General features: G+C 42.7%; 1 long non-coding RNA gene across 5 annotated transcripts; it reads left to right on the top strand.

Annotated features, from left to right (window-relative positions):
- Window positions 1-974: 974 nt before the first annotated feature.
- Window positions 975-9,519, top strand: LOC131495959 (uncharacterized). Of its 5 annotated transcripts, XR_009254207.1 has the most exons (5): window positions 3,530-3,808; window positions 7,028-7,093; window positions 8,671-8,773; window positions 8,849-8,934; window positions 9,156-9,519. It is a non-coding gene; the product is annotated as an uncharacterized LOC131495959 (long non-coding RNA). The 5 variants fall into 5 exon arrangements; XR_009254210.1 differs by lacking the exons at window positions 3,530-3,808; window positions 8,671-8,773 and adding an exon at window positions 975-1,131; XR_009254208.1 differs by lacking the exon at window positions 3,530-3,808 and adding an exon at window positions 975-1,131 and having other exon boundaries at window positions 8,671-8,934.
- The last annotated feature ends 466 nt before the right edge of the window (window positions 9,520-9,985 follow it).

Below are 9,985 nucleotides of genomic sequence, written 5' to 3'. Positions count from 1 at the left end.
GTCCAGATAAATGTGTGGGCCACCCTTCGGGTAGACCTCAGGTATCCTCTCATGTAGCTGCAGTCGCGCTTTGGAAATTACCTGGTGCTGTTCCAGGTTGCATGCCGAGTATTTCTGCATCTTTTTTCCAGCCTGTGTGTGTTGTCATACTTTAGAATTATGTCATCATTGGGAGACAGTCTTCACGAGGGTGAGGGTTCGTTCCAGGAAAGTCGTCAGGGCCGAAGCGGCTCCAAGGTTTTGATATCCATGAAAGGCTGGCATGAGGGCACATGCCCGGCTGTGGTCTGGTGTAGACTTAGTGAGATAGATAGGTTAGGTGTAGATTGAGGGTTATATAGTTTATGGTTACAGTTAGGGTTTGGGTTAGATCGCAGGAGGCTCCATGCCCTGACCCCACAGCAGAGCAATTGTCTCCCTGAAGGGCTGAGTGGAGTAGGCAAAGGAGGATGCCAGGCAGGATTAGTCTTTGTGTTCCAAGTCCAGACAAATGTATGGGCCACCCTTCGTGTAGACCTCAGGAATCCTCTCGTGCACCTGCAGTCACACTTTGGAAATGACATGGTGATGTTCCAGCTACCATGCCAAGTATCTCTGCACAGATTCTCGACCCCGTGTGTGTGCTGTTGTCATACTTTGGAATTGGGTCCCCAAGGTGACAGAGCCTTAGCTAGGGTTAAGGTTCTATCCAGGGACATTGCTAGGGCTGCAGCAACCCAGTTTCATGATCTCCCTCGAGGGCTGAATTGAGGCCCCATGCGAAAGTGTAGGTCAAATGTAGGGTTAGGTTTCGAGATAGAGTTAGGTGTACATTGCAGGTTATAGTTAGGGTTACAGTTAGTGTTAGGGTTAGGTCCTAGGAGACTCCAGGCCCTGGCCCTAAAACAGAGCAGTTGTCTCCACAAAAGGCTGACTGGAGTACACCAGGGAGGGTGCTTGTCAGGAGTAGTCTTTGGGTTCAAATCCTTCTTGAGACCCTGCAGTGGCAGGGGCCCATGTCCCATCTCCTTTTAGATGGACCCCTCCATACCCACGGCCTGGAGAAGCCTCCTCCCCCTCCACCGCCATGACTCTCCCTAAGGATCACCCGGACCTGCATTGGTCTTTCATCTGCTGTTTACTGTTTTGCAGGTGATTATAACCAACCCTTTACTGAGAGACTAGATTCGAATCTAGGCACGGCAGTCTGTGTTAGTTAATCATAAATCCTTTGTTATGAAGCTCAGCAATGATTAACAAATTGTACATAAGGAAAGCCCACCATTGAAAACCAAACAGTATTATTAATTATGTGCTATTTTTCTTCTCGTCTTGCCTTGCGATGCTACCCGGATATATATTCATTAAGCATGTCAGCTATTGGCTTTCATTTACTAGCAAGCAATGGGATAGTTCATTAAGGAGCAAAGGCCCCACTGGAGCATGGATGAGAGTGCCTAAACAGGGAGGATGGACACCGGGCTGGTAATCAAATGTTTGAGTTCTTATTGGTCACGTTCCCTACAGTGTGTAGTTCTTGGGAATCAAGCTGTTTTTAGGGCTCATGCTGATAATGTTACCGAATATACTACATTATGTCCCTGAATCTTTTTTCCTGAATGAGTCTTCACACACCACATGCAACGGGGCCTGAACTCATCACCCAGGGAGCAAGAGATGCATGCTCCAGCCGCTGAGTAAAGCACCAGCCCGTTATGTTCCCGATTCTTATCAGATTTGTGCCGTGTCCTGAAGAATGACCACACCATGAAACTGACTGAGCAGGCGCTGACCAGTTCTCTAACTCAGCTGTACGAGGGAGCAGCAATGAGGGTGATGGCACAAGGTTCATTGTGAATTGGTACTTTGAGGCTTCATTTTCGTTGTCTCATGGGTAGGCTCACAGAACTTCAGCATTACTAGGACTCACTCGTATTGACAATGCCATCCAACACCTCTAAAGGATCTCTTCAGTCCTTACTGGACTCAGGCCAAGTGCTGAGGAGTAGCTCAGCACTGGCAGAATTTGACCAGGTTTTCCTAACTTGTGCCTCCTAACTTTCAGAATCTTTGAACTGACCAGAACCATGTAAGATTTCTAGATCCTTTTCATATTAGTGACTACGGCAAGTTCTATAATAATCTGCCTTGAGAGTTTCCCTGGGCTATGGGACCACAGAGACTACCTCATAATAATAGACAGCATGTGGGATTTTCCTTGGTCCAGGTGATTCCTGATATACACACAGATGCTGGAACTCCTTTGCACAGCCAGTGATCCCATGGCTAAGTAGAAGTGCAGTTCAGTAGTTAAAGCATGAGCATTGGGACTACAGGCCTGGGTTCACATCCTGACTCTTAGGAGTTCATGCTCCTGGACACAAGAATCTCTGTGCCTCAGTTTCTCCTCCTGAGAAGTAGGAAGAGTAACAAACCATCACATATGTTTGTGATGGCATTGAATGAATTATTGCATGCAAAGTGTGCGGTGTATGACAAGTGGTCAGAAAGATTCATTAGAGGGGATAGATCTTAAATGAGACCTTACGATTTTGCAAGTTCCAGAGGTGGATTCAAACCTGGGACTCTGAGTTCCCAGACCATCGTTCTATGACACACAGCTGCTTTGCTTTGCCTAAAACTATCATTTTACCTCAACATAATTTAGTTTTGACAGAATCAGAGGCATCAAAAAAAAAAAAAAGGAACACAAAAGAAAAGAAAAAAGAAAAAAAAAAGCTGTTGGTGACCCCTGGATCCCACTCTCTGTGGCCCTTGACCAGAAATATTCATGATTGTTCTCCAGAGTGATCCAATGTATACAGTGTAATTCTGGATAACACCCAAAGAATAAAAGTAAATGTGTGTGTGGGGGCCACAAATTGTTGGAACTCTCATATTGTTAGGGTCTCTCTTGGACAACTCTTTATGTGAATGAAGGAACACATCTCCCCAAATACTGAACCCAGTACCCATTTTTGGTATAAAGCTTATAGGGAAAGCATGTTAAAAACAATGATGGATACCTTCCATATCAACCATTCTGGATTCACTCTACATTTCTGTAATGAATAATTTGAATACATACTTTTGGAGTTTTAAAAGATCCTACATTACAATAGACATTGCCATATGTTTTCTCCTAGGAATACCTAGTGGTGACAAGAAAGGGGTGCAGGATATAGGCCACTTTTCTCAATGAAGAAAAAATATCAAGAGAGCTATCTTGATAGAATAACCGAAAATCAAGAGATAAAACAAAACTATAAAACATATTCATAACTCCGAACGACCAGATAGAGGAGATTTTTTTTTTTTTAATTTTTTTTTGAACGTTTTTTATTTATTTTTGGGACAGAGAGAGACAAAGCATGAACGGGGCAGGGGCAGAGAGAGAGGAAGACACAGAATCGGAAACAGGCTCCAGGCTCCGAGCCATCAGCCCAGAGCCTGACGCGGGGCTCGAACTCACGGACCGCGAGATCGTGACCTGGCTGAAGTCGGACGCTTAACCGACTGCGCCACCCAGGCGCCCCAAGGAGATTTTAAACCATGGAAAAATATTTTGAGCAACAGCTAACTGTCCAGTTAGTAGCAGACAGTGTTAAGAAGATCTTTATGAACATACCACGGCAGCAACAAATCAGATTGCCCATCTTCGAAGACGCTAGGTATAGATCTGAGAACTCACTCGCTATCAGATTTGAAGTGCTCAGCTCAGAGACTGGCAGTTGGAAAAACGGGCATCTTACATCATTTCATCGCCATGGCAACAGAGCTTTCATGGGGAATGCAGGTGCACACTGTCCAACGTCTGCTGTGTGGACAGGTGCGGCTCTACAGACACAGGGACACCATTGGAGATTAAGTGCTTGTGTTTCAAAAGCTGAATCCTGGTCTCACACATTGTCATTCTCTGTTTTGAAAATAAATTACATGAAGGGAAATGACCTGACCCCTCCAACACCAATTATAATAACTAGTCAAAATTGCAGGGTGAAGAGGGAAAAAGAGAATATTTTGAGAATAAAGAGAGGTCCCATTTTTTTATTTGCAACACAATCCATACCCATTTCTACCAACCTCAGTCCCAGGACACCTCTAGAACAAAGTTTAAATTTTGTCCCAGATGAAATATTAGAAGTAATCATTATATCTTAAAGTAATTTAGTCAGGTTATAGACCCATTAATTATAAACACAATTTGATGTAGAGTAATTACACAGAAGGCATATTTATTTTCTTAGCAAAGGTGTGGGACAAGGAGTTTACCTTTAGCTCTTCACTGAAACACACATGCCTGTGTTTTTGATAAAACACTAACAGCTACATTAATTACATGTTTTTTCTCTACCAAATTAGTCTAGGAGTTTAGAATCAGGGATGGCACATATAGAAAAAGTCATAAAATGAAAAATAGTAATTAAAATAATATTTACATTAAGAAAAGATAATAAAAAGAAAATTTTCAGCTAAAACTAAGGGAAAATTTTCTTGTGTCAATATGGGAAAGGTGAACAGAAATGTTATCGTGTTCTTTTTGAATGGTAGAATGAGACTTCTATTAATTTTATATGTTCTAAATCTTAAGATTTTCTACTCTGCCATTGTATGTATGTTTTCATCAGAAAAACAATAGGAAAGGTATTAAATTAATATAGATTTTATAAAGGTATAAAATTAAGTAATAAAGATATGTATTTACATTGCAAAAAAAGAAAAAAAATGTCCAGGGCTTTGAGCTGAGATGCAAGGAGGACCCAGACTTAGCAGGATCCCCCGTTCTGTCCGCATGTACTACCTGGCCTAGACATGAACCCAGGACAAGGGTGACTTTCAGGATTCCAACAGGGCACAATTCTCCACCTTCCAGGTCACTGTTCTCTGATAAAAATTATGCAAAGCACATACATAGTTTTGGCTTTGCCAGTAAACACACTGGAAAAAGGAAAATCAAAAACAGTAAAACAGTGAAGCTAATGTGAGTAATATATTTTTGATCCGATCCATCCAAAATGTTAAGATTTCCACTGTGACACATGAAACGTGACCACATTTCAAGGGCTCGAGAGCCGCTCAGAGCTGGTTGCTACCGTAGAGGAGAGTGGAGATGGAGATCATTCACAGCACAGCAATAGAGTGGACGGTACTGTTCAGGATCTCCTAGGCTGTACTTTAGGAACATAATGAAATAATCCACTTTGTCAGACTGAGTACTGAGAATCACATCTCTGCCTGGAATCTCCAGACCCAGAGTCAGTGTGTGACAAAACCACATCCGTGTTGCCAGGCATGGATTGGATGGTCGGCACTCAGTAATGGTTTAATCATCTAAATTCTCCATCTTGCTATCTCCTTAGCCATCTTCTTTAAAATGTGAGAAACCAATTAATTTAATGAATGTATAGGAATCATTTGAATTACCTAAAAGAATTCAGCGCTCCCCTCACCTCCCCTTGAATCCTGGCCTCCAGACTTACATTGGAGTTTCTCTCTCTCACTCACTGTATTCACACCCTCTCAATGCCCCATTAGTCCAATATTACTGTTACTTAATTCAGGTACATACTAGATTCTTGTATCTGGAGAGAGTACCTTCCCAGTTCTCTGGGACACATGATATTGGCTTCTGGTGGTCCCCAATCAGGGAGAAATTGGGCCCCCAGGGGACATCTGGCAAATTCTGGATACATTTAAGGTTGTCAACAGTGGGGAAGGCACGGCTGGCATTTGGCAGGCTGAGGCCAGGGATGCAGCTAAACATTTTGCAAGGCATCCTGCAGCTCCTCACAAGACTTACATTGCGTAAAATGTCAACAGAGCCCAGTTTAAGAAACCTTGTCTTAAGCCATGTCTATTAAGTCTCTTTAAGAAAAAGGAGGATTCCTCCCAATCTCTTTGAACCCAATGTTAAAGGGTCGATATCTATCTATCTATAAGGAATTAGGCACAGACCCCACTGGTGTGAATGCATTAAATATATTCTCATAGTTAGATTTTGTAAAAAGTAATGAGGGCTCGCCTGGCTGGCTTGATCCGTGGAGTGTGTGACTCTTGATCTCGGAGTCATGAGGTTGGGCCCCAAATGGGTGCAGAGATTACTTAAAAGGAAAATTTAAAAAAAAAAATTTAAGGTTTATTTATTTTTGGGAGGCAGAGAGACAGAGTAGGGGAGGGGCAGAGAGCGAGAGGGAGACACAAAATCCAAAGCAGGCTCCAGGCTCTGAGCCAGTCAGCACAGAGCCCGACACACGGCTCAAACTCACAAAGCACGGGATCGTGAGCTGGGCCGAAGTCGGATGCTCAACTGACTGAGCCACCCAGGCGCCCCAAACGTAAAATTTTTTTAATGTTTACTTGTTTTTGAGAGGGACACAGACAGAGTGTGAGTGGGGGAGGGGCAGAGAGAGAGGGAGAACACAGAATCCTAAGCAGGCTCCAGGCTCTGAGCTGTCAGCACAGAGCTGATGTGGGGCTTGAACGTGTAAAACAACAAATCACGACCTGAGCCAAAGTCGGATGCTTCACTGACTGAGCTACCCAGGGGCCCTGTTAAAAACTAAAATGTTTTAATGAAATGTAACAATCATTGCTTGGAGAAGTGTACTCTAAAAGCTCACTCCGGGGACACCATCATTTCTCCCCAGATATTTCTCTCTGTGATTGCAAATATGTATTTTCAAGGATTTGTGAAGCAAACTGGAGTTTGTGCAAAATCACAGGAAATTGGACAACAACGTTTCTGTTTTGAAACTTCTACCGACTGTAACAGAAATGAGACTACTAATGTTACACTAAATCCTATCCTGCATCTTCTATCTAAACTAACATTCACATCAAAACTATTATTGATTAGCCATTTCACAGCATTTCCACCCCTTGGTAATCCTAGTAAAGTGTATGAGGTTTAAATCTGTTGGTGGCTGACAAAGGTGTGAACTCAGAGCATTTATAGTCCATTTAGAACAATGTCTCTCAAAGTCAAAAACAACCACCACTTCTCGATATTGGCATTGTATGAGTTTCATGTTTGCTTTCCTTTGTTCAGCTCAAGTTTGGACATGTGTGAAAATGTACAAGAAGCACGAGAATTGAGAAGCACTTGACTTCTGAGGTAGGAACTTAGAAATAATTCTTAGATAATCTTAATATTTCCCCTTCTTGATGTCGTGCCACAATTCAGGGAAGTTTCCTTTGCTTTATTCTTTACATAGTGTGCAATCAAGTTTTCTCCCTTCCATTATGTTCTGTTGTTTGTATTACTCCTAGATAACCAGGAAAGTGTAGGGAGAAGCAAGGTCAGGAGACAATGTATGGGAAGTCTGATGGATTTCAAAGCATTAAGTCATAGATCAATCCAAGAGTCACTATTTGTTGTCTACTTTTCTCCTTGTATTTGATATCCAAAATCAAGACCACAGGCCCAGCTCTCTTCTAAATTTGTGTCATGAAAGAAAATTTAAGACCACACCCTCTATCAGAAGCCCCCCCCCCCCCCCCCCCGCCGCAAGTTGTCCTGGGAGAGCAAAGTACAAACACCATTTGTCTTGGGACAAAAGGAAAGGTTTCTACAGGTAGGAACAATTGAGGGGACATTGGGTGTAGCGGAGTTTGGCCACACAGTAAGGATGGATCAAAGTTCCCCGGAAAATGGGAAGGCTGAACACGTACCTACGAATTGAAACGGCTACAGTTTTGAATCGTCCTGTGAAGAAGCAGGGGGTGAGGCTACCCCTGGTTATCAGGAGACAGAAATGCTTACTGAACGGAGCAACTGCAGGATCAGGTGGGTGTTTGCCTTCCGGTGGGCATTTCAGAAGGTAAGAGTGGATGCCTTAAGCCTGCATGAGGCCAGGAACAGGGAAGTGCTTCCATCGTCTTTGACATAGCTCCACCTAGCGGCCAGCCGTGTTTACTACCACTCGGTTCGCCCAACCTTCTTCGGGTGTCTGCCAAAGTCACTCAAGAACTACAATCCCTCCGCTTTCCTACAGTTGAAGAATAAAGACCCAAATAAGTGAGACACAACACAAACTTCTCAAATTTCATCGACAGATCACTAATAAAGATATTTAAAATGTGTTTAATTTACCAACTGTTGTTATGACCTTCCCATATTTTGAAGCTCAAATCTGTTTAAAGTATGCTTCGTGGGCTTTGATACACCGATAATCTTATATTTTACTGTGCAGGAAAACGTGATGGCAGTAAGAGATTTCTACTTTCTAGTCACTGGGTGGCAATAAAATCAAAGTGAAGAATTTATCTCCTAGGAGTGGAACCAAGCACAGCCAATTCCCTTCCCCTCCTCAGCTTGGTACCCCACGGTTCCTCAAAACTAGGTTCTGGGCCCACATGTTTCAAATCGTTGCACTAACGTGAGTGAGAATTCATATCCTATAGAAGCTAAGTGTATTAAGTAGTAAACCAGAAGGTTTTAATTTTAAACAGTGAGTCAAATTGAAATGGGAATTTTATGACACATTATGTGCTTGACAGATGAAGCATATTTGTGTAAGCAACATAACTATGGAGTATTGTATAGAGAGAGTAATATTAATGAAATTAAATATTCATGTCTGGTTTTGTCCACAAGACAAGGAAAACATGATATTTATTGACCACAGATAATTCTTCACCTTTATCAATCCTCATATTCACAATGTCTGAAACTGCTATTTCTTTTGAAAGTTCGGTTCCATGTGGAATAAAAACACATGTGGCACCATTTCTGTCATCAGGAAATCTCAGTCCTCCCAGAATTAAATTAAAACATAATCGGATGATGAAATAGGTGAGTCCTGGTATGGTAGGGTGGCAAGAGGACCCTTTAACATAAGGAGCCCCTTCTGAATCAATCTCATTTCAGAACTGAGCCCCCTTTGAAAGGAGTTGGAAACCAGAGAAGAATCTCCTAGAGGAGGAGTCCACTCTTCTGCAACCTCCTTTTTGCTGGTCAGTGTTCTACAAAAGGCACATGGGAGATGGCAAAGTGCAGGGGACGAATCCTCTATGAATACAGCAAGTGTTATGGAGGCCACCTCCATCACAAACACAGTGTGTGCCCCTAGGGACACTGTATACGCCTGGGCTTTCTGTTCTAGGAGCTGTGAGTGGGAGTAGATTTTCAGCACCCAGGCTTGAGAGATGACATATTCTTTCTTTTCCCTGAACAGATCATGACTTGGACTGTGGTACGAGATGTTGAATTGAGTTTCTCCCACTGATTGGTTCAACCTCTCAGCTGCTGCTGTGGGTCTGAGCCACGGCCAGGTTGGAGTGGTTCTGTGAGTTGGGAGGATCTCTCAGCCTAGACTGGCAATCGCAGGTAGAAATAGAATGGGACCCACCCATGTCAACTACAGATTGTCTAGTAGCTCTATGGTAAAAAGAAACAAGTCAAAAATCAAATCATTGTAATGGGCAAAATGGTACCACTTCAACGTGTATTTGATTTCAAAAATACATTGTTTTTAAAACCTCAACAAGAAAGTTTCTTCTTCTTCTTCTTCTTCTTCTTCTTCTTCTTTTCTTATTCTGTCCTCAGAATCAGTGTGCATGTCACACTCAGAGCTCGGCTCAATTCAGAGGAGCTGAATTCCAGGGCCTCGATTTCCACAGGCGGTTGGTGGCTACAGTATTGGACACTCCAGGTCTGGTCTATTTTACCAGCTCAGGTCAAAGCTGAATGACCAACTGAGTCTTTAATTCTACTTAGCATCTCAAATATCAGAAGAGCAGCACCAAGAGTGACTTATGTTTATACTTGTAGTGCATGGCATTTCCTAGTAGAGGGAGGACACGTAGTAGGTACGTGACATGTCTGTGCAAACAAAGAGGATAAAACCCGACGCAGTCCTGTTCCTTTAGGTCCTTAGGAAACTCTACTATCATGCTCATTTTTCCACAGAGAGTGAGTATGGCTGAACATTTTAAAGAAGGAAGGAGATGTCTCATCTGCCTCAGTTATCTTGAAAAACCCATGTTCCTGGCACAAAAACAGACA

Source organism: Neofelis nebulosa, chromosome 15, assembly GCF_028018385.1.
Source record: "Neofelis nebulosa isolate mNeoNeb1 chromosome 15, mNeoNeb1.pri, whole genome shotgun sequence".
In the NCBI taxonomy this organism is placed as follows: Eukaryota; Metazoa; Chordata; class Mammalia; order Carnivora; family Felidae; genus Neofelis; species Neofelis nebulosa.
Note: the sequence above shows the minus strand (reverse complement) of the source record. Positions and strands in the feature narration are given on the sequence as shown.